The sequence below is a fragment of the Microcebus murinus genome, chromosome 14, assembly GCF_040939455.1.
Source record: "Microcebus murinus isolate Inina chromosome 14, M.murinus_Inina_mat1.0, whole genome shotgun sequence".
Lineage (NCBI taxonomy): Eukaryota > Metazoa > Chordata > Mammalia > Primates > Cheirogaleidae > Microcebus > Microcebus murinus.
Genome location: NC_134117.1, coordinates 11,494,253 through 11,518,175, shown reverse-complemented (window position 1 = coordinate 11,518,175; position 23,923 = coordinate 11,494,253). Strand labels below are relative to the sequence as shown.

General features: G+C 36.9%; 1 long non-coding RNA gene across 4 annotated transcripts in view; it reads left to right on the top strand.

Annotated features, from left to right (window-relative positions):
- The window catches only part of LOC142875439 (uncharacterized), a 163,135-nt gene that overhangs the window by 39,766 nt on the left and 99,446 nt on the right, over positions 1-23,923 (top strand). For 3 of the 4 annotated variants that reach the window (XR_012922795.1, XR_012922793.1, XR_012922794.1), the window contains exon 3: positions 22,092-22,126. The exons of the other annotated variant lie outside the window; for it this stretch is intronic. This is a non-coding gene — a long non-coding RNA (uncharacterized LOC142875439). The remainder of the gene's footprint in view (positions 1-22,091; positions 22,127-23,923) is intronic. 4 annotated transcript variants of the gene reach the window in all.

Below are 23,923 nucleotides of genomic sequence, written 5' to 3'. Positions count from 1 at the left end.
TATAGGACATGATAGAGGTCACTGGGCTGTTCCCTCAGCTAAGACATTATTGGAACTGGTACAGACACAAACGGGAAAACCAAGAAGATTGATCCTTACTTTCAAGTTCTCTTTGTTTCTTAATTAGATTGCAATCTTGCATAACCAATTGAGTAGAAACAGTGAAAAACAAGAGTTTTTTTAAATTAAAATTGTTTTAAACAAATATAAAATGCTACATTTCCCAGTATATTATTTTTGTCATCATTCTTAGTTCAGCGGCTGACCCTAGAAATTCGAATAGAGAAAGTATTCTCATGAAGGTGTTTCACACATTAAACAAAATTACTGTAACCATTCTCTGAGTTAGTTCATAGATAACCCTTGCATCTATGACAGAGAAAATTCAGAACACCAAGAACATGATATTTTCTGATAGAATCTAGCAAGATGATGTGTAAAGATTTTAGATGTGTAGCTCCTATTAAAGTTAACAAGAGTTGTGCTGTTAAAATCCCCTTCTGACACTTTGCATTATATCCTGGGAAGTCTGAAGAAGGTGCCGAAGGATCATCAAAACATCAGCATCACTTTGATAAACTTGTCACCAGGTAAAATAAAATACATGTATGTTTGCTTCTTTTCCTCTGAAATATAAAGTAATTATGACTATATGAAAACCTTTTACCATAACTAATTAACTAGAAGCTCCTCATAAACTATGTGTCGACAGTACCGTATGTCTAATTATCTTTTTTCACTTCAGAATTGTGATGTTGAATAATGAAGAAAACATTACCTGATGAAGTCTTTTATTTTATGATGATATCTCTGGAGACAAAGGAGACACAAGGCTTAAATGCCATCTTCAATTACATCTTGGCCTTGGCAAGCTTTCAGCTGGTTTTGATTTGCATGAGTACCACATTATTTTTAAAGCTTATATTAATAGAAAGATAGAAAGGAAAGAAGGAAGGAAAAAGGAAGGCAGGCAGGCATTGTAATAACTGTAAGATGTTCTGTGAAGCTGTTTAATCACTATTAATTCTAGGCATGAGGAACCCTTTTCTTATGAAGAAAGTCATGGCATAGCTGTTTACTTGTAGTCTATTCTGTTGGGCATTGTGGCTTGGGTTTTGCCAATTCCATTAAAATGTCTATTCTCTTCCTGCTTCATAATAAACTACTCTAATTAATTCAAACTAGACAAGCATGAACTCATATGACAGAAACAAGTTGGTGGAATTTTTGGTTGTTTTATTATTCTTCTTCTTTTTTTGGCGCATGTATAGTTCTTTTAACTGTTGAAAGCAATGGCTCAAATCCATAGCTGCAGGCATTTATGCATGGAACCAGACATGCTAGAAGGGCATTTTCAGTCCTTGCCTATTCCCAAGCCTGTGCCCACCTTCCAAATATTCCTACATTTCTCTCAGAACTCAGGAGTACATTTCAACAGCATTGGCTATTAAGCAGCACTTTCCTTGTACTTGAAGCCAACCATGTCCTTGGCTACTCTGTGCAAGGTCCATTAAAGTCCAGGAGATATGCCAGAAGCAGAGATTTAGGGAGTACAAAGCTAAAATTGCAGTACAAAGTACTCCACAGGCCTAGGTTTCTTTTCCTCCCCGTGGCTGTTGGATGTTTTCAATCTCACACAGGCTAATTAGCATCTTCTGACGCAGAGCTTCCTAAACTGGCGTGTGCGTGAACCACCTGGGGTCTCATTAAAATGAAGATTCTGACTCAGTAGGTCTGAGATGAGGTTTGAGGTTCTGAATTTTTATCAAGCTTCCAGGTGATGCTAGCACTGCTGGTCTGTGGACCACACTGAGAAATCAGTCTCCCAACCCACTGAGCCAGAATAAATCCTTTCTCTTCCTCCCTCTGAATTCTGGGACCGCAGATGGACAATACTTGGTACTAATCTTAGTACTTAGTCTCTGTCCCACCAGATGGATAAATGTTTCCCACATGTGAAGCTATCTTTGCAAGTGGGTTCTAAGCTCTGCTCCTTCCCTTTATCTCCTGAGGGTGGCAACAATGATGACACAGCACAGAAGGCCATGGTAGTTACTTGCTGACTTGAATTGAGTTGGATTGCATTGAACTGACTGTGCTTTCTAATGCCATGTTGAGAATACGTTTCTTTCCAAACAGGATTCAAAGACTAATATGGGAGAGCTTTAAGGGAGACTTGGTATGTTTAAATGTTTGCAGCAGTGATGCTCAAATAAGCAATCAAGTTCTAGCATTAGCTCTCACACCACAACTCTGCAGTCCCACCAACCAGTCCTTGAACAGAGAAGCCAAAGCAGAAAGGAGTATACAACCAGCCACTGAGTCTATTTTCACTTCCCTAAAGAACTTTTCTCATATCCCTATCCTTGCCTAGCCCATCACTCTGACCCCAACCAAGTGTCTTGAGAGTTTAAGAAAAATGAAACAAATATTTCTCCTCATTTAAAAAATGGGAAACTTTAATCTGATAACTTAAATGTGTCTAAAGCCCTGATTACTTTTTTCCCCCTAAATCATCTTCCAGCCAAATGGAAATGGACTTAATTTATATGCCCCTACTCCAACTTAAATAAAACCATGGTGGATTGTTCTTTCCTGCCATTATTACATCTTATAATACCCCTACAACTTCCCCAGCACTTTTTTGCCTGCTCCATTCCTACACACGTACACACATGAGTCCAATGCAAACCTAACCTCTGATAGTCAGATTACCCCCTCTCTGCCCCAGCCTGAGGAAGCTTCACAAAACTCAGCGAAAACCAAGCAGGTTGGGGGGCAAGAGGGATGGATAAATTCACACCTAACAGGTACAATACATGCTATCTTGATGCTGGGCACACTTATAATTTTGACTCAAATGGCACAAAAGCAATTCATGTAACCAAAATGTTTGTACCCCCGTAATACTCTAAAATAAAAAAAAGAAAGAAATTGCAGAGCTATAAATCATATGTGGAATACATTTGGCCATTAATTTTATGGTATCCTGTGCTGTATTTTTCTTTGTTATCTCCGCCTGCTATTTAACTGTCTTATTGTTAGCTAACTTTAGACATATTTATGCCTTATCAAAACAGGCTAGATTAAAGTTTATTGAAGAAATCCATGACCTATACCTGTGTTCCCCTTTGTGTCTGGCATTCACTCATCATTCAGCAATTAATTTTTGAGTACCATAACAGTGGAGTGACTGATTAATAACCAAAATAAGGTGAATATATGTACATAATTGAATTTAAAACCTGATGTTTCACAATCCAAGTACTTTTGCATGTAACATCTCATTGTCCTTGTGACATCCTCTGAAGCAGATGGGAGAAGGTAATATGTCATGCAAAGCATTTAATTAGTAAATTCACTTTGACAGTGTTTCAAGCCAGCATGTGAAAAAAAAAAAAGATATTAAGTGGAATAAATGTAATTGTGACATGTCAAACAAACTCTTGAGCAGATTCATGAAAATACCAAAGAAGAACAGTGATTCAAAAACTAAACAACAGTGGATCGATTTATGGCTTATTTAACCAAATCAGCAATCTGGAAAAGGTACCTCTTAAATTTGGACTGAAAGCTTGACAGAGAGTAAGACAGCCTGACCTCCATGGTTAATAAATTCCATAAGTAGAGAGCAAACATTAAAAATGCCCCGTAGCTCAATGTCTTCAGCCAAAAAGAACTAATCCAATTGAGTGAGACCAAAGAAAACGACTGGGGATGTATGGTTCCAGAATGTCTCTGAGGTATTCAAACCCAAGTCAATTTAAGGACTTGTAAGTTAATAACTAGGACTTTACACATAATCCTGTACTTTACAGGTAGCCAGTGAAGGTTTTATACAACCAGGGTAATGTGATTTTCATGCTCGATGTCAGTCAAAATGTCAGTGACTGAGTTCCAGACCAAGACGAGTTCCTTCATCAGTCCTTTAGGAGAGGCCCCCAAACACTGACAGGCAGGTGCAGCACAAGTCCTAGGAAGACAGAATCTACCACACCTGCGCAGAGGTAAGAGCAGTGCACAGCAGCCATGGAGAGGGCTGGTTCAAAGGGGCTTTTAAAGGTATATCTAGTAAATAATTAAATAGGAAGCCTAAAAGATACGTCAGGATCAAAGATTAAGTGCACATTCATAATATAAATCTTAGTAGCTAACAGCCTTCAAAGCTGTAGTTCTGGGCAATTTAAGGATTTGCAGTAATGGTAAGAACCCAGAAGCAATAAGAGTTTCTTCTTAGTGTGATTCATCATCTGCTTTTAATAGTCAGGCAGAGAACTTCCAGAGGTTAGGTGGTTAGAGAGTAAATTTAAGTTTCAAAGGGGTGAATATGACTACTTTTTTAATACTATATAACATTAGATGGATAATTTAAATGCACTGATTGGATTCCTTTTTAAAAAATGATCCAAGAGCTCTGTGTGTGTGTGTGTGTGTATAAATGTTTTAATTTCCCAGTGGAAATATTATAATATCAGATGATATGGCCTTTACAGATTTGATATTGACTTATGTTTAGAAAAATAAAATGGGAAAAGCAACCAAACCATTAATTGAACCCCTAATATGTTCTAATCGCAATACTAGGTTCTTTATACACATTCTTTTATTCTTATTTTAATATTGCAAGGTAGGTAGTATTAACTCCAAATATAAACTAGAAAATGGAAGCTCAGAGGAATATGTTGTTCTAGCTCCTGACCATTCAAAATTTGTCACAGATTGTGGCACCTAGGCCAAATGCAACTGAGGATATGAGATATGTGACCCAGGATAGGACACTCCATGAGGGAGTATGTGAAGTTAGTTTTGAAATTCCAACTCACCTCAGGCAAACCAAAGATAGAAGAGATTTGCCCACATCTAGCCCATGATAATTAGGGATATGGGAATCCTATGAGTCAGATTGGATAGGTACAACAGCAGGACAAAAACAATTTTTAAAAAATGAGATGGAATGAGGTGGAAAGAGAGATGCAACCTTGAAAAGTAGTTAAGAGCTGTAGTTTCTGATTTCTCTCCACTCACTTCAAATTATGATAAATGAGTAGCCAGCTGAATCAGCCTCAAACTTACCATGCAATCTTAAAACATTTACATGTATAATTGTTTTAGATTTAAGTTCACATCTGCAGCAACTGTGCACTGAAGCAATGTTTTTTTCCAACAGTGCATGAAAATCCTTCTGTATTCATTACTCCAATGTCACCATTTAGAGTCTCTTTTACTTGTAATGCAATTAGAATAATTATAAGACATTGCTGAAGTCAACTTTAGTGGTATTACTATCCATCCATTCAGCAAATACACATTGAGCACCTGCTCTGTGGCTGTGCTAGATGCTGGAGATGCGGCAGTGAACATGACTACCCACTTGATGCGGTCACTGCTCTGCAGGTGCTTCAAGTCTATGAGATTAAATGCAATCCTCACATTTCTAGCTACTTTGCTAAGTGTTATTAACATTCAAACTATGATTTCATTTTTATATAGCTATGTGGTAGCCCAAGAGACCTTTAGATTTGCATGTCTGTTGTTTTGCTATATACCAACATGATGTAACCTCTTCTGTGCTATATTTTTAGGAATATCTTCTTTCAGCTTCAATATACTCCTTCCTGTAGTGGAAAGCCCTGAGTGTCCTAAGGGATGGCAATTGAACACATAAGTATGTAAAATTCTCATTGAATTAATAGACCTGTTTTGAGTTTTTTTTTTTTTTTCTCTTGTTGGAATATAAAAATCTGGCAAGTTCTCTAAAACTCTATCACTTAGGTCTCTTGGGAGAAAATGTGAGAACCAAGGAATACAGCATAAGTGTGAGTAGTCTTTGTGTCTCCAGATACCTCTGCTGGGTCTCCATGGGCTGCAAAAGATGATTTGTCAACTTAGCTTCAGCTGCAGCAGTGATAAAAGACGTAGCTTCTCTTCTAACTATAGATGTTCAGATATAGCATTCAAACCCAGAGAATGGAGCCAGGTGGGAATTTAACCCTTCCGCCTGTATCCACACCATCCTGACCTTACATTCCTTCCTTCCCCATCAGTAATCACATGTACTGATAGGTGCCAATATATTTAGCTATATTTATGTTATAGTCCATATGTAAAGACAACAATAAAACCTGGGTCCCTTGGCAAAAAGGCAAGTAAAACTTTGAAATTGGTACCTAGGGAGATAAGACAATAAAATTAGGTGTTAATGTCAGTTATGATTTAATTTGGGTAAAACATAGAAAAAATATATGCTTTGTATCTTATCTTGTCTTCTGTCCTTCCTCTGTCTCCATTGATCATACATTAACTTAATCATTGTCTCCATAGAAGGGAGACAATCTGTAGAGGGGTTTGTATTCTCAAACATCTAGTGCCCAAGAGCCAATTATAATGATCTCAATTTGGTTGGTGACACTAATCGTCTGGTTGGGAGATGAGGACACATTCCTGAATGTGTTAGGATAATGAGAGGCCTTCTTCAACTATCTCATTTCTGCTAGGAGTGACGCACCACTCTTGTCTTCTTGGGGTCCACTCTTTCTCCATGCCTGTCCTTTCCACTGGGGTGATCATAGGTAAAGGTCACTTTTGTTCTATTACTTCTTGGCTCAAAAATCCTAAATAGATAGTTCTGCACAGTTTTAATTCTTATGTACCTAACAATATGTAGACCATAGAATCAGAAGGAACTGCATTTGGATCCCATCTCTACCAGTTACTTAATTGCAACTTCTCTAATCTCCCTAATCTTTAAGTTTTTTATTTTTGCTTTTTATTGTGGTAAAATATGTATAACATAAAATGTGCCATTTAACCCCTTTAAGTGTACAACTCAGGAACTTTATTTAAATGCACAATGTTGTACAACCATTATATATATATATATATATATATATATATATATATATATATATATATATATATAAAATCTTTGGAGTGGACCCCAAAGATCAGCTAGTGTAGTAATACAGGGGAGGAAAAACTAGATCTGGACCAAAGGTGTAGTTGTATGAATGGACGGTAAGGGGGGAAATACAAATATATAAATATTTACTCTGTCATACAATTTAACAACAGGTTGGACCCAAAATTAGTTGAATAAAAGTTTATAATGGATAATTTAGTTTCTCTTTCTCTTTCTCTCTCTCTCTCTCTTTGTGATTTTTATGCACACTAACTGTTTTTGGAATTTTTATCGTGGTAATACATATATAACATAAAATTTGTCATTTTAATTATTTTTAAGTATATATCCAGTGGTATTAATTATATACACAGTGTTGTGTAACCATTGCCACTATCTTTTTCCAGAACTTTTCATCACCCCAAACAGAAACTGTATCCATTAAGCAATAACTCCCCATTTCCCACCCCCACCAACTTCTGATGACCTCTAATCTGTTTCCTGTCTCTGTGCATTTGCCTGTTCTAGATATTTCATGTAAGTGGAGTCATACATTGTTTGTTCTTTTGTGTCTACTTTACTTCATTTGGCATAATGGCTTCAGGATTCATTCATGTTGAGACTTATATCAAGAACTTCATTCATTTTTATGGTTGAAGATTATTCCTTTGTATGTATATAACATTTTGTTTATCTGTTCATTTGCTGATGGACACTTGAGATGTTTCCATCTTTTGGCTATTATGAATAATGCTGCAATGAATAGTGGAATACAACTACCTGTTTGAATCCCTGCTTTCATTTCTTTTGTGTATATAACTAGGAGTAGAATTATTGGGTCATATGATGCTAGGGAAATGTGTCACCCTCAAATTCATATTTTGAAGCTTTAATACCCAATGTGATGGTATTTGGAAATGAGGCCTTTGGGAAGTAATTAGGTTTAGACTAGGTTGTAAGAACGAGGCCCCCGTAATAGGACTAGTGCTCCTATAAGAAGAGGAAGACACACCAGAGCTCTCTTTTCACAAGCAAGAGAGTTCTCACCAAGAACTAAAGCAGCTGGCACCTTGATCTTGGACTTCCCAGCCTCTAGAACTGTAAGAAATAAATTCCTCTCATTTAAGCCACCAGTCTATGGTATTTCATATGACAGCCCAAGCAGACTAATACATATGGTAACTGTTCAGCTTTTGAGGAACCACCAAGTTATTTTCCACAACAGCTACATTTTGCCATTTTACATTCCCTCAAGCAATATACAAGGAAGGGTTCTAATTTTTCTACATCCTGCCAGCATTTGAAATTTTCTGGGTTTTTTTTTTTTTTTTTAGCTGTTCTAGTAGGTGTGAATATCTTATTGTGATTTTTACTTGCATTTCCCTAATGACTAATAATGTTGAGCTCTTTTTATGTGCTTATTGGCCATTCGTATATCTCTTTTGGAGAAATGGCCATTTTTTAATTGTGTTGCTTATGTTGTTGAGTTTTAGAAGTTCTTTATATATTTGAATATTAAATCCTTATCATGTATATAATTTGCAAATACTTTCTCCCATTCTGTAGGGCATCTATATACTTTCTTGATAGTGTTTTTTGATGTGCAAAAGTTTTAAATTTTGACTAAGTCCAATGTATCTTTTTTTTTCTTTTGTTTGTGATTTTAGGTCACATCTAAGAATTCATTGCCAAATTTAAGGTCAAAATTTACCCCTATGTTTTCTTCTAAGATTTTTATGGCTTTAGTTCTTATATTTAGGTGCTCAATTCATTTTGAGTTGATTTTTGCATATGGTGTGAGGTAGGGGCCCCATTTAATTCATTTGCCTATGGAAATCCATTTGTCCCAGGACCATTTGTTGAAGAGACTATTCTTTCTCCATTGAATGGAGTTGGAATCCTTGTTAAAAGTCAATTGGCCATAGATGTTTGGCTTTATTTCTGGACTCTTAATTGTATTCCACTGGTTTATCCTTATGCAAGTGTCATACTGTTTTGATTACTGTACCTTTGTAGTAAATTTTAAAATCAGGAGGTATGAGTCCTCCAACTTCATTCTTTTTCAAGATTGTTTTGGTTATCTAGGTCCCCTTGCAATTCATATGAATTTGAGAATTTGAAAAAAAAAAAAAAAGAGGCCGTTAGAAATTTGATAGGGATTGCATTGAATCTGTAGATCACTTTGGAAAGTTTCCCATCTTAACAATATTATCTTTCAATCTATGAACATGAGTGGGTTTCCATTTATTTAGGTCTTCTTTAATTTCTTTTAGTCATGTTTTATAGTTTTAATTAAGTAAGGCTTCCACCTCCTTGGTTAAATTTGTTCCCAGATATTTTATTCTTTTAGATACTGTTATTATAAATGGAATTCGTTTCTTAATTTTCTTTTTGGATTGTTCCTTGCAGATGTATAGATAATAGATTATTTTTTGTGTTTATTTTTTTGCAACTTTGCTGAATTTGATTTTTAACTTTAGTAGTTTTCTTATGGATTCTTTAGAATTTTTCTTATAAAGGATTATGTTATCTATGAATAGAGATAGTTTTATTTCTTCCTACCCAATTTGGATACCTTTTATTTCTTTTTCTTCTCTAATTATTCTGGCTCGAATTTCCAGAAAAAAAATGTTGAATAGCAATAGTAAAAGTGATTGTCTTTGCCTTTTTCTTGATGGATAGCTTGCTTTTAAAATACATATTAAATGGAAATATTGTTTAGACCAGTTTAATTAAAGCTAATAGTCACTGAATTCAAAAATATCTTTTAAATTAGCTTCTCATCTATTTGAAGATAAACTTACCCATTGGGAAAGGACAACATTATGATGACTTATCACTAGGCAAATGTGTCCATCTAATCACAAAGAAAATTAACATCACTAGCTCCCTAGAAACTCCCTTGTGTCTCTCCCAGTAGTTACCCACTCTCCTCTCCCCAAATAGAATCACTATCCTGACTTCTAAAACTATTGATTGCGTTTGCTGTTTTTGTAGCAAACGTACGTAAATACGATCTTGCAGTATGTACTCAGCATGTATTTGGCTGTTCAACTTCCTCCATTATGAACATATTACATTAGTATGCCACATTTGTTACAGCTAATGACCCAACATTGATATGTTATCATTAACTGAAGTCCATACTTTATTTAGATTCCCTTAGCTTTTACCTAATGTCCTTTTCCTGCTCCAAGGTCTCATCTAGGATGCCATGCTATGATTAATCATTGTGTTTCCATAAGCTATTCTTGGCTGTGATAGTTTGTCAGATTCTTCTTGGTTTTGATGACCTCAATAGTTTTGAGGAGTACTTGAGGAGTACTAGTCAGGTATTTTGTAGCATGTCTCTCAATTGAGACTTATCTGAGGTTTTTCCTCATGATTTCCATATCTGAGGGGATATGGACTTTTGGGAGAAAGACTGACAGAGGTAAAGTGCATTCTCATCATATGAAAGGTACATGCTATCAACAGAATTTATTACTGCTAATATTAACTTGCATCACCTGGCTAAGATAGCAGTTGTCAGGTTTGTCTCCTATAAAGTGAATTCTTTTTTCCCATTTTTATACTGTACTCTTTGGAAGCAAGTCACTATGCACAATCCACACTAAAGGAATGGGAAGTTATGCCCCACCTTGTTGAGGATAGAGAATTCCAATTAAATAAATTATTTGGAATTCTTCTACATGTGAGATTTCTCTGTTCTCCCCCACTTATTTATATATACAATCATTTATTTATATCACTATGGATATTTATTTATACTGTGGGTTATAATCCAATACTAATTTATTATTACTTTTTGCTTAAATTGTTTCAGCTTTGGCCTTTAGGTGTTTTTTCGGTTGGCTGCTGTGTCTTTTTGACATATCCCTATTATTGTGAGGTGTTTTTTTTTAAACTTCCTTACTGCCACAGACTGAATGTTTTTGTCCCCTCGAAATTCACATGCCGAAACCCTAATCTCCAAAGTGATGGTGTTTGGAGATGGGACCTTAAGGAAGTAATTAAGTCACAAAAATGGAGCCCTCGTAATGGAATAAGAACCCTAATAAGAAGAGACAGGAGAGAGCTTGTTTCTATCTCTCTCTCACTCTCTCTGTCTCTGCCATGTGAGGACATAAAGAGAAGACATCTGTCTGCAAACTAGGAGGAAGACCCTCACCAGAACCCTGCCATGCTGGTATTCTGGTCGTGGACTTATGAGCCTCAATTGTTGTTGTTTAAGCCACCCAGTCTAGGGTATTTTTGTTACAACAGCCTGGACTCACTGAGACACTAAGACACTTACTTTCTAGCATTACAATATGCTCCAGAATCACCTTGTCTGCATCTTGCCCCAGTTCTAAAATCAGCTGTTTCTCTAAGGATCCCTGATTCCTTTTATTAGAGCATGGTATTGGAAACCAAGATCTGTGCACTAAGTAAGTGCTTTGCTACTGGAGTGTCATTGCTTTTAGAACCTCTCAGTTGCTGGAGCAATGAAATATATGTGTGTACTAAACCGTGTGTGTGTGTGTGTGTGTGTATATATATATATATATAATACATGTATAAATATTTCTGTGTGTAGCCATTTGCATCACAACAACCTGCAGATGCCAGGGTAGCCTGACTACTGGTTTTGTTAGCATTATGAGGCTGAATCCAGGTTGCAGTGAGTTGAAGAGGGGTGTGGTAGATGCAGAAGATATAGATTATTTCTCTCCTAAGAGTTCCAGTTCTGAAGGTAAGGTTGCAAGTGGGAATAATAGTATGAGGAGGCAGCAGAGCCAAAAAGGTGGCTCTAGGATCAGTAAAACTAACCTGGTTTGTGGGTAAAAGAAAAGAGACAAGTTGAGCAGGAGACTTAAAACAGATCAGCCAATAATTGGATGGGTTTGGAAAGGGCAAGGGTTGACCCCATTGGGAAAGAGAGGTCTGAAGGGGGCTAGTTGGACCATCTGTGATAGCCCCTTTCCTCTCTAAAACTTGTGAAGGGTGAATTGTATGCTCGTTTCACAGATGAGAACATTGAGGCTCATATGTTAGGTAAAGTTGTACAATACTCCACTGCTGGTAAATATCAGAGCTAGGATTGAGCTGGTGCCCACCCTCTGGTGCTCCTTGTCCTTCAAGGCCTGTTAGCCTTTGCAACTTCTAAATGCAGTGTCCAAAAGGTCACACAACACCTCTCATTCCTGTGGACCAAAATTCCTGTAGTTTCCTCCAGGATAAAGCCAGAGGGAACTCTTGTTCTCCAGACCCCAGAGAGAGAACCAGATCCCACACCCAAGCAATAAATTCAAGGGCCCTTTTCTTGCTTTTTACACTGACTCCTTGGCAAGTTACTTCTCTCCTCACAGTGTGACCTAACTTTCCACCCTTCCCTGGCTCCACTTTGGAGCTCTCACTAAGACATCTGTTGAGGACAGCCCTCTGAATGTGTTTCAGATTTTGCTGTTAAGCCCTTGGATATCATGCTCTCATTCCTAGCTCTATTCACAAGGGAACAGAACAGGCCTCTCTGTCTCAAATATGAGATGCAAATAATAGTATGTTGAGCTGAGCATGCAAGAAGCCAGAGTAATGACTCCCATTGATTATGAATAAGTAGAGATCCATTAGCATTTCCTATACTGACATGACAGCATGTCCATATGCAAAAAACACATACAAAGGGGTAAATAAATATTTCAGTTCTGAGGCCCCAAGCCCATTGTAAAGTGCATACACACAAATCTTCTTATAATCAGTTTTCTTCTACTTGCTGGGAATTATTTACTACTATGAGATTTTAGAGTTATTATTTAATAGATGCAAATTTTTTTTTAATAGATGCAAATTTTAAAATTCTTCATTTTGAAGGTGAGGAAAATGAGGTAGACAACTGCTTTGCCATTGTGTATACATAATATGACGATTTCATAAAAATTCTATGTATGCAAGATAGAAAACTTTGTTGTGCCTTAGAAGAATTATTTGGTCTTTTAAAAGTCTTAATAAACATTGGTTTCTAATAAAACTTTATTATAAAACCTTTGGATTAAATGGGATCTAGAGTAATCTATAGTTGTCTCTATACCGTGAGGCAAGGAGACAAAGATATTTCATCCTTTCCCTCCATCTCTGTTTAATTATTGATTATAAATCACAGGGAATAGAAAATCAAAGGTATGTGACACATTTGGGTCATCTAAGAAAAAAATGACATATGAAAGTCCAAACTTTCAAAACAGATACATTAAGGGATTATTCTGAACATTACAAATAAATTATCTGGATTAATCATTCTATGATTTTTTTTATATAACTAGTATATATAAAAATTATTCCCCTCAAAAAATTCATGTAGGCTTCATGACTAAATGTAGAAGGAAAGTACACTAGCAACTGTTTATAAATATAAACATTAAGAAATTCATTAGCCTTAATATGATACAAATTCTTGTCATCTAATTTATGTTTTCATAAACTTCAGTTATTTTTTTGAAATCCTTGAGATTTTTGTTCAGCAAGTCATACCTATAATCCTGTTTGGTCTTAAGAAAGACATAAAACTACTATTTCAATAGTGTATTCCTGAGCCACAGACTAAGCTGAAATCCATATTTTACTGTCAACAGAGTTAAGGAGATGCATGATCTTTCCTGTATAGAAACTCTTTCCTCATATCCTTGTCATCAAACTGTCATGAAAGCTATTTCATGCCATTGTGGGTCAATACAATTATTATATGTTTGTTCTAAACTTTGAAAAACTAATCATGTTATAGGCCTATCAAATTGCAGGTATATTATCAGGGGCACTTCTCAAATGTTTTGTACTTAAAAGAAACTTCTAGAAGTCTAGAGGTTGTTAGCAGAAATTCGGTACTCTGCCAGACATCTCATTTCCCCATCCTCTCTCATTAGAGCCTGGGAAGGGAGCCCCACACTCCGAAGATTATGGATGAACAAAGTGATGGGCAGCAGAACTGATCCCAGATGAGAGCATTTCCTCAGACCCTCGTGTTAAGATGATAAATGGGCAGACCATTTGGCCTTAAACAAATGACAAAGAAATATTACAACTGATTACAGAGTATTTTCAGTTTTGTTATATGTGTCCACTCTTGACCCTCTGGATGTATGAATAAAGGAAAATTTATATTATCTCTGACATTTCAAGATAAAAGTTCTGAGGAAACTTCCTATACTGGACTTCCTGCTTTCGGCAGTAGTCAGACAGGGTGTGGTTTTATTAAAATAACAAAAGCCTGCATGGTGCGATCCAATCTTTCTGCCCTCTTTCTGTATTATAAACAATACGTACCACCAAATTCCAGTTAAGTCACTTGGCATTGCCTATGATTATTTCCCATGCCTTCTTAGCAGCCTATAAGTATTAATATTTTTGTTTTTGCTCTTCCTCCATTGCATTTTCATGTTTAGAGCAGGAAAGAGGATATTTTAAACACATTTAACCAGGTCTTGAGTTTAGGGTCAGAAATGTGCCGCAACTCCCACACCAGTCTGCAAACATCTGGCGTTGCAGATGGGAGTAATAACAACTCCGCTTTTATTTTCATAACTCCATTATAGAAGATGTTCACTGGTTTCCTCCTCAGTGAGTTTAATTCACACCAATATTTTAAGGAAGATTAGAAAAAGAGAAAAAAAAAGGAATGAAAGAAAACATTTCTGACAGCACAGGGAGTCGGGTTTTCATGCTCCCATGGTACAAAAGATTCTAAGATAATTACAGTATATATCAGATCTCTTAGGCTTATTTTGTGAATCCAATCAACTATGTATTATTTTCTATGCTAAAGCTCAATATGCACCACAAAAATGCTAGATTTTTAGCCCATATTTAGTTTGTGTGTTTTTCCCCTAAAATGATTTTTACCAGTGAAATAGCTTTTTTTTTCTTTTTTTTGTATCACCAGTTGAAAATCAAGCTGCATAGTAGAGTTGCTTTCATTCGGCCTCACTGGAAATATTGACATTAAAATGTGCCCTGTCTATTGAATCACCAACACTTTTCAACAGCTGCACTAAGGAATAATAGTGTTATCTTATTTCTTCCTTCTTCTCTGAGGTAATTTTCAACAGTATTGTCCAGATTTGCTGTCATTGTTTTGCTGCCAAGAGGTAGTGAACAAATCAGGGACTCCCTGGGAGACTGACAGCTCCTGACTGAAAGGCTTCCTCAGGGGCCAAACCACTGACCCCCAAATCCAAGGCTGGACAAGACCTGAAGTCACTAGTACAGTTACCTCCATTTGTTGAGGATAAGCTAGGGGCAGAATCATGTCTGAACTCGCGACTAACAGTCTAGCATTCCTGAGGAATAGACCACTAAATGCAAGTGCTGTGAGAACTGGTTTTTCTGTCCCCTTTTGTTGACTGGTGTCTCCTAAGCAGTGCTTAGGAAGAGTGCTTGGCACATAATGGCCACTCAGTGAACATATATTGAATGAAGGAATATAACCCACAACTTCTTGATCAAGATCATAAACCAATCAGGCTTGACTTTCTTGTGTGACCTACATCATCAGGGTTGGGAGCATGTATTAGAAAAAAGAGTACCCAGATATAGCTCTTGACTCAGCCACTTAGTTACTTCAGCCAAGTAATTTAGAGCAAATGACTCAGAGCCTTAGCTTTCTTATCTGTACCTATTTCATAGGGTTTTATGCATATCAAATTAGACAGTGTACAACAAATTCTACAGTGCCGGAGCAATGTTGTTACTATCAGCAAATGGACTCTGAGGTGCAGCCATTTTCATAACTGAGGCATTGGCTGCAGAAAGCCCAGGCAGGAACCCTCCAATGTGATGAAAGACCTTGGCCAAGGGACATGCTAGGAGCCATGCCATGGGCTGCTTGTAAGCTGGAACCAGCTCCAGCAGAAGCTAGGGAAACTATTCGTGCACCGTAATGAAGTGCAAGGGCTGGAGGGATGGGAGGGAGCAGTCAAGAAGAAGCCAGGACCAGGCAGAGATTCAAGTTAATGTGAGACATAAAGGATACATTTACGATAAGTAGTCCAGGTAGTAGAAAGAGTAGAATGTTGAGCATTCTGGGTGGACTTAGTTTTCAATATCCAGATTAGTTTTCAATATCCAGACAAGCCTAGGTGACTGGATGACAAATCCATTCTCAGGACTAGGCATAAGCATCTGGAAACCAGGTCTAGCTCTAAGAGAAGGGAGCTGGCAGATCCTAGGAGAGGGAGCTGGACATACGGCTCCGCTGGGTGCCAGGGAGACCATTTAATCCCAGCCGGAGGCAGTGGCTGGGATACAAGAATCAGAAGAGCAGGCTTGTCTTGCACTTGGGTAGAGGAAAGAGACCATGGCTCAGGACTCATGGGACAGAGTCCTGAACTTTGTCCACTCCAGGTGCCTAAACATCAAAGGTTAGGGTCTCAAAACCTACTGGGCTTTCTAGTAATGAGCAGACCTAGGCAAGGCTAAGCCTACGGGGACCAAACACCCTATTGGCAGCTCAGGTGGAAAGGTCTGGTTCTCTGATGATTAGAACTAGTACTGACAGTAAGAAAGCAATTTAAAAAAATACTTCAAAAGATGTCTTTGCTAGAGGGTGATAGGAAACAACAGTTGTGGACAAACCACAGATGCTACTTTATGACATCTTAGTGCATGGTGTTACAAAGCAAAATCTTGAATGCATATTCAGAATTTTCCAAGTATTTATTCGGAAAACAACATCAGGAAGTCAGGACCATAGTTGCAGACCAAAGAGCAATGCTTGTTTATACACAGTGTTCAGCTCCGTACCTTTAAGGCATTCCATGGACCACTCAGCTGATGGTCATCATGGGAAGCCAGGGACAGTCAAGTCTGGCACATGGCTGTTACCCAAAACCTCCTTTTCATCATTCTTACCCATTCCAGGTCTACCAGGATCCTGACGAGTGACTTTATTTCCTATTTCATGTCTCTGTTTTGTTCTTCGTTGTTGAAAAGTGACTGAAGCTCTCCCATGTTGACCTCAGTGCACTCCAAGGTCTCTGACTTCCTCAGTTGTCAAGCTCCAGCCACTTTCAACATCTTGGGCAGAGTGCTTTGCTCAAGCTCTGACCCTGGGATCACACACAGCCCCCATCAGCCTGAACAGCACCCAGCTGTGCCCACTCCAGCCACCACAAGGGGGAACACAGACTGGGGTCCTTCCAGCTACCTCCATGAGAGACCTTGGCAGCGAACCCAAAGCTTTTATTGGAGTTGTCCATGGAGATGTGGAAGAACACAGTGAGTTTAGAGCAGGCTGATCCAGGAACTGTCCACCAGGTCCAAAATGTGCCTACCCTGCAATACCTACATTTCTTGTTTTCTTTTAAGAACCGTTCTTTTGAACTATGCAAATAATTCATTGAAAGTGGGGAAATTTTCATTCATATTCACAGTAAAGCAGTTTAATACAGCTGCTTACCTCCCAATAAGTTGTAAGTGGTGAATATGAAGTTTGATGGGATATGGAGAGGAGGAAAAATAAGTAAAATAACTAAAGACTTTGGAGGTGAAGGGAAGCATTCTTAAAATAGATGGTGCTGCAGGGAGAGAGGAGAGAGGTTAGTGGAGTCATAAGGACACCTGAGGCAGAGTTCAGGGTCACCAGGAAGCAGAAGAGAGACATAAGAAAGAGAAAAATAAAGTTTCTTTTTCTTATTGCTGCTTTCCCAAATGTTACATAGGACCAGCTATGCATCAGGAAGGAAAGTAAAATTCTCTTTCTTCTTCCTCTGAGTTTACTTCCTGTTCCTGAGACCAGAGCCTCATATTATTATTATCCATTTATAAGTGTTCCTTTTTTAAAGAATTAAAAATGTTGGAATAGATAACATTACCATTGGTTCAAAATTCAAAAGGTACAAAAGGCTCCTCCAGAAAGCAACATCCAGTTGATTGGGAAGTGTTCTGGAGACGAATAATCCATATCCAAGCAGGAACACATTCCCACACCAACTGTCTTCTTTCCTTAGGCTATCATTTTTATGGGATATTGAGTTAAGTTGGCTTTTGGACTTGGCCTGGGAACCTGACAACCATTTAAAACATTTCTTTTTCCTGAGGGAAATTGTTCTCAAATCCACATAATCAACCTAATGGTAAATTTTAGAACCAAGCACATCTGTAAGTTGGAAACTTCCTGTTTAGATCTATATTAAGCAGTGCTGAATAAGCAGAAACATGAAGAATGAGGGGGTGAAAAGTGAAACCTGCCTGTATTTGCCAGATTAAAATTGTCTACGATTTTTTCCTCCTCAAAGTACTTTCAAGATGGGCGTTTTAGGACATTTTGGGGGGCTAAGAGTCGACTAAGAAGTGAGAGTAGGAAGAAACTCTCTTATATTATAAAACTTCCCCTTCCATCTGCTAAAGAGAAGAGATCCCACACAAGGGGTTCTGAGGCTGTCCTCAGAACTGGCTCACAGCTGTCCACCGTGACTGTATCCACAATGGAAACCCATTAATTCCAGGCTCTCATATGAGAAATACCTTCACAAAACAAGGGGCCAAATGTACATATTTTGTTTAATGTCACTAGCTGCTGTCTTCCGGCAGAAGGTTTGTGTTGGGTTGTTTCTACACGACGAAGTGAAGCAAATGTAAACATATGGATGATCATTCCCAGAAATGTCAAGGGCTACGTTGTGTTTGCAAGCAACTCACCATGCCTGGGTTCAGGTCATCTCTTCTTGGGGGATGTTTCTATCACTTGCCACACTTCATCCACACAAATAACCACAGGTTTTTATGGCACCTGTGCATGAACTGTAACGAACAGCCTTCAGAGGGTGTTTAGATTTCTCATCCACAGGAGGAAGCAGTGCAATCACAAAGGGGAAGTAATTCGATTCCTCCTTTGAATTTGATTGGACCTAAAAAAAAACAATAACTTTTTTGACCAGAACTAACTAAAAAGACTCAGTTAGATTTTGCATTAGTATCATAGATAAATAGTTGTGTGTATGTTTTTCTATCCCAGTAGATTTCTGAAGTTTCCTGAAGACAGGGCTGCTAGATTTAACAAAACGTGGGGGCAGGGGGTGTGGAGAGAAAGAGAGAGAGAGAAAATAAATACAGGACACCTAGTTAAATTAGAATCTCAGACCATGTCACGTTCATTATTTTATACTCCACAATGCTTAGAAAACAGATTTGTACATGGTAGTTTTCCCCAAAGTTGTTTGTTAAACTAAATTAGACATCATTTCACCATATTTATCTATTTATTAATTTAGCAAACACTTAAATAAACAAACACTAACTAGGTGCTAAGCACTCTTCTGGGTGCTTTACAAATAATAACTAATTTAATAGGCAGCTGAATAATGAATATAAAAATCACAGATAATAGTTTCTGTTTAGAATTTTAGATCTCTATGGTCTCTTTACTCATAGGGTCAACACAGTCTGAATTTGATTGCTATCAGAGTAAAGTCTTGTACATATAATTTTGCTTTAATTATGAAAGTAGTATATGCTCATGTAAAAAATTAGGAAAACACAGAACAGTACAAAGACAATAAAAATCACCCTGCACAGAGGTAATCCCTCTTAGCATTTTTTCATTAGACATATATTTTGAATAGCTGTGAAATAACTAGCTGCAATTTCTGCTTGTTCTATCCAAATAACATCCCGGGCCCAGTCACTTTCTGTCCTGTTGTCCGATTTTATTGCAGTCATTGCACTTATCACTATCTGAAACTATCTCATTTATTTAGCTTTCATTTGTGCTCTGTGTCCTGCTATTAGCATCAACCCCTCACCCATATCCCCAGTGCCAGGTACATAGTTTATGCTCAGTAAATGTTTCTTAAATGAATTAATATTCTCCCTCTGCTGTGCATAGGGTCATTGCGATTAATTCAGTGTGCTACCTTCCCACATGTGCCTTGGGTGTAGGCACAACATCTTGAAATTATTTTACTCAAGATTTCTTAGGCTCAACATTGAGAAAAGCTAGAATTTTGGCTAAAACTTAGTGACCACCATATCTGAAAAAATTCTGTACATAATAAGGTAGTTATAATAATGTTTCAAAAATGATTTTAAAATGCCAGTGAGGTCATGTTCATTTTGGTTTTTAATGGATTAACCCTTTTCCTCCTGAAAATATCATGGGCAGAAACTTGACAATGCAAATTTTAAGTGAGAATATATTTAACAAGGTCAATAGCAAATGTCATCTTCATGTGTCGGTAGAACGCCACAGTTTTGCTAGTTCCCTGGTGCTTATTTGACAGAACAGCATTGTGAGGTATTAAAAATTCAATACAGAGCACTAAGGGAAAATATAAAAGAATACAGAGCACTATACAGAAGAAGAATACAGAGCACTAAGGGAAAATATAAATAGGATATCCTTATTACAATGATTGTGTCTGAAAAGATTCCTTATCATGGCCTTGGGACACAGTGGGACACAAAGAAGAGGGCCTGGTTTGGTTTAGGCATCTTCTCATCATTAAAGGAAATTAGATTTCTTTGCATATATTATCACAACATATCCATGAGGTAGATAATAAAGACACTACTATTGTTCCCATGCTACGGGGTTGGAAACTATAAAAACAATGCAGTCAGTATTTGTTAGGTAAGTTAGATATCGCTTGCCCAGTTCTGTGTTAAGTATAATATGCCTAAGAAAACAATTTGTTTAAAGGAGCTTTAGATATAGTTTGGGAAATAAAATGAAAATGTTTTGAGCAATTGGGAAAAAAAAAAGCAAAACTGAGTGGCACTCATTCATTATGGATGTCAGTTAAATAGAAGAGGTGGGCCTAGGCAACATGGAGAAGTAGCATTTCCAAAGATGAGAAGCAGGGAAGGTAACAATGGCAATGACAATTACAGTGCATCCTCACAAGGACTGAGAGCTTGCTGTCTGTCAAGTGATGTTCTAAGTGCTTTTATAAACTCATTTATTCCTCACAATAATTTTATGAAGTTGATCCTATTATGATCCCCACAGATGAGGAAACTGCAGGATAAAAAAAAAAAAAAGTTGCCCAAGTCACACAGTTAGTAGGATTAGAGAGAACCTTAAGGTAGAGAACGACATAAGCTAGTCATGAGACTGGCCTGGAAATCAGAACTGGAGAGAGACTTCAGCCCAGTTGGAGAGAAAGTTCCAGTTAAGGGTACTGAGGATAAAGCCAGAAGGATAGGAGCATCCCAGTTATGCAGAACTTTGAAACTTGGTTTGGGTTCAGTCCTATAAGGCAGCAGTTCTTAAAGGATTTAGGACCCCTTCATGATGCTAACAATTATTGAGAACCCCAACAAGCTTTTGTTTATATAGGTTTTATCTGTTGATATTTACCATACAGAAATTGAAACAAAAATTTTTTAAACCTTAAAATTTTTAACACTGACATATTAAATGATAGTGATAAACCCATTATATGTTAACATAAATAACACGTTTAGGAATAACTATATTTTCCAAAATAAAAAAAATTAGAAGAATGATGTTATTTTTCCATATTTGCAAATTTCTTTCATGTCTAGCTTAATAGAAGGCAGTTGGATTCTCATAGCCGCTTCTGGCTTTTGTACAATTTGGTATGTTTCTTTGGTTGGAGCATATGATGAAAGTCTACTCTAACACAGTTATGTAGTTGGAAAAGGGAGGAGTATTTTAATATTCTTTCCAGATAATTGTGGATGACCTTCTTAATATATATACTACACCAAACCTTGAAATTTTATAGTTTGTTTCTCTCTTTTTCATTTGTTAAGGTATTATTTAGATATAAAAAAGTCATCAGTTTTAAATATATAGTGTAATGAAATTTAGTACCAGTCTCAAAATATGGAACAGTTCCCAAATGCCTTTGTGCCACTTGGCACTCACTTCCCTTCCCTCCCCGCTAGCTCTAGGCCACCAGTGACCTGATTTCCATCACTGTAGTTTTGTCTTTTCTAGAATTTCATATAAATGGAATCATTCATAGTCTTATGTTTGTCTTCTTTCATTTAGCATGATATTTTAAAAATTTATCCATGCTGCATATATTAATATTTTGTTCCGTTTTATTGCTAAGCAGAATGCCATTGCATGAATGATACCACAATTTGTTTATTACATTCAGCAGCTATTAGATATTTGGGTGGCTTCCAGTTCTTGGCTATCAACATTCACCTACACTTTTTTTAGATGAATGTATATTTTCATTTCTCCTAGGTAAATACCTGTGGATGGAATTGCTGGATCATTTTGTAAGTATGTGTTTGATTTTATATGGTTCTGAAATACTGTTTTCTGAAGTGGCTGCACCATTTAGCATCCCAACCTGCCATGCATGAGAGCTCCAGTTACTCCACATCCTTGCCAGTAGCTGGTATTATCAATCTTTATACTTGACCTTTTCTAGTGGGTGTGTAGTTGTTTCTCATTGTAGTTTTAATCTGCATTTCTTTTATGAATAGTGATGGTAAGCATGTTTTCATATGCTTATTGGCTATCTTCTTTTGTGAAGTTTCTAGTCAATTGCCCATTTTGTCATTGGTTTTTTTTGTCTTATTAAATTGTAAGCATTTTTTTGATATTCTGAGTACAGACCTTATGTAGGATTTATGTTTTGTAAAATTTTCTCCCAGGCTGTCACTTTACTTCTTGTTTTCCTCATTACATCTTTCAAAGAAAATAAGTTTTTAATCTTGATGAAACTCATCAATTTTTATTTTTAAAAATTTATCTATTTTGAGTTAATTTTTATGTATAGTATGAGACAGTGGTTGGGTTCCTTTTTCAATATACAGATATCCAGTTGTTCCGGCACCATTTGTTGAAAAACTATCTTTTTTCCATTGAATTATCTTGATATCTTTGATCAAAATCAATTGACCATTTAATCGTGAGTCTATTTCTGGACTCTGTATTCTGTTCTTTGATCTATTTTAGTGCATCATCATCTTGATTATTATAGCTTTATGATAAGTCACCAAATCCGGTAATCCGAGTCCTCCAATTCTGATGTTCTTTTTCTAAATTGTTTTAGCTATTGTAGGTCCTTTGCTTTGCCATATAAATTTTAAAAACCAACTTATTAATTTCTTCAAAAAAAGCCTGTGAGGATTTTTGATTGGTATTGCATTCAAGCCAAGGATCAATTTGGGAGAACTGCCATCTTATTGTCATCTTAAAAGTATTGACTCTTCTAACCCAGGAATTAGCAAACTGGTATGTAGGCCAAATGTAGCCTATTTTTGTACACTCCCAAGCTAAGAATGAGTTTCACATTTTGAAAGGGAAATAAAAATAAAACAAAGAAGAATAATCCACAAGCTAACAATATTAACTATCTGGTCCTTCACGGAAAAAGTTTGCCAATCTCTGTTCTAATCTTTGAATATGGTACATCTCTCCATCTATTTAGCTCTTTGATTTCCATTTGCAATGTTTTATAGTTTTCAGTGCACAGGTCTTATACATCTTTCATTAATTTCATCCCTAAGTATTTATTATTGTGGACCACACTTTGAGAACCATTGCTGAAAGCAGTTGGGGCAAGGGACGCTAATACTTTTTTTTTTAAGTCAGATTACATAGTGAAAACACCACAATATTATTTTAATAATACTTTGGATGGACCCACAGAGGCTAGAAGCAGGGAAAACAGGGGGAATCTATAATATTTAAATTGAGAGGTGCTAGAGACATGGGTTAGGGTTGTGGGAGAAAAAAGGGAACACATTTTAAAAACATTTCAAAGGAAGAAAAAGCAAGATTGGTAATGGATTGGATAAAGGGGATGAAAGAGAGGGAAAAGTCAAAGACAACTTCAAGGTTTGCAGCCTGTGATGTTAGTTAAATGGCTCGTCCATGGTGATTCTTATTCGGTTTACTTTTATCATCAGGATGCACAAATGGGATTTTCCCACATCTAGCGATTGTAGCTCCGTACATGCAGATTTGTCATTGAAATTACCTTCTATCTCTTCACACCCTGTTAGTGAACAGGTAGTATTTTGATGGATGTTATATGATCAGAGAAATCCCGGGTCTTGGTGTGG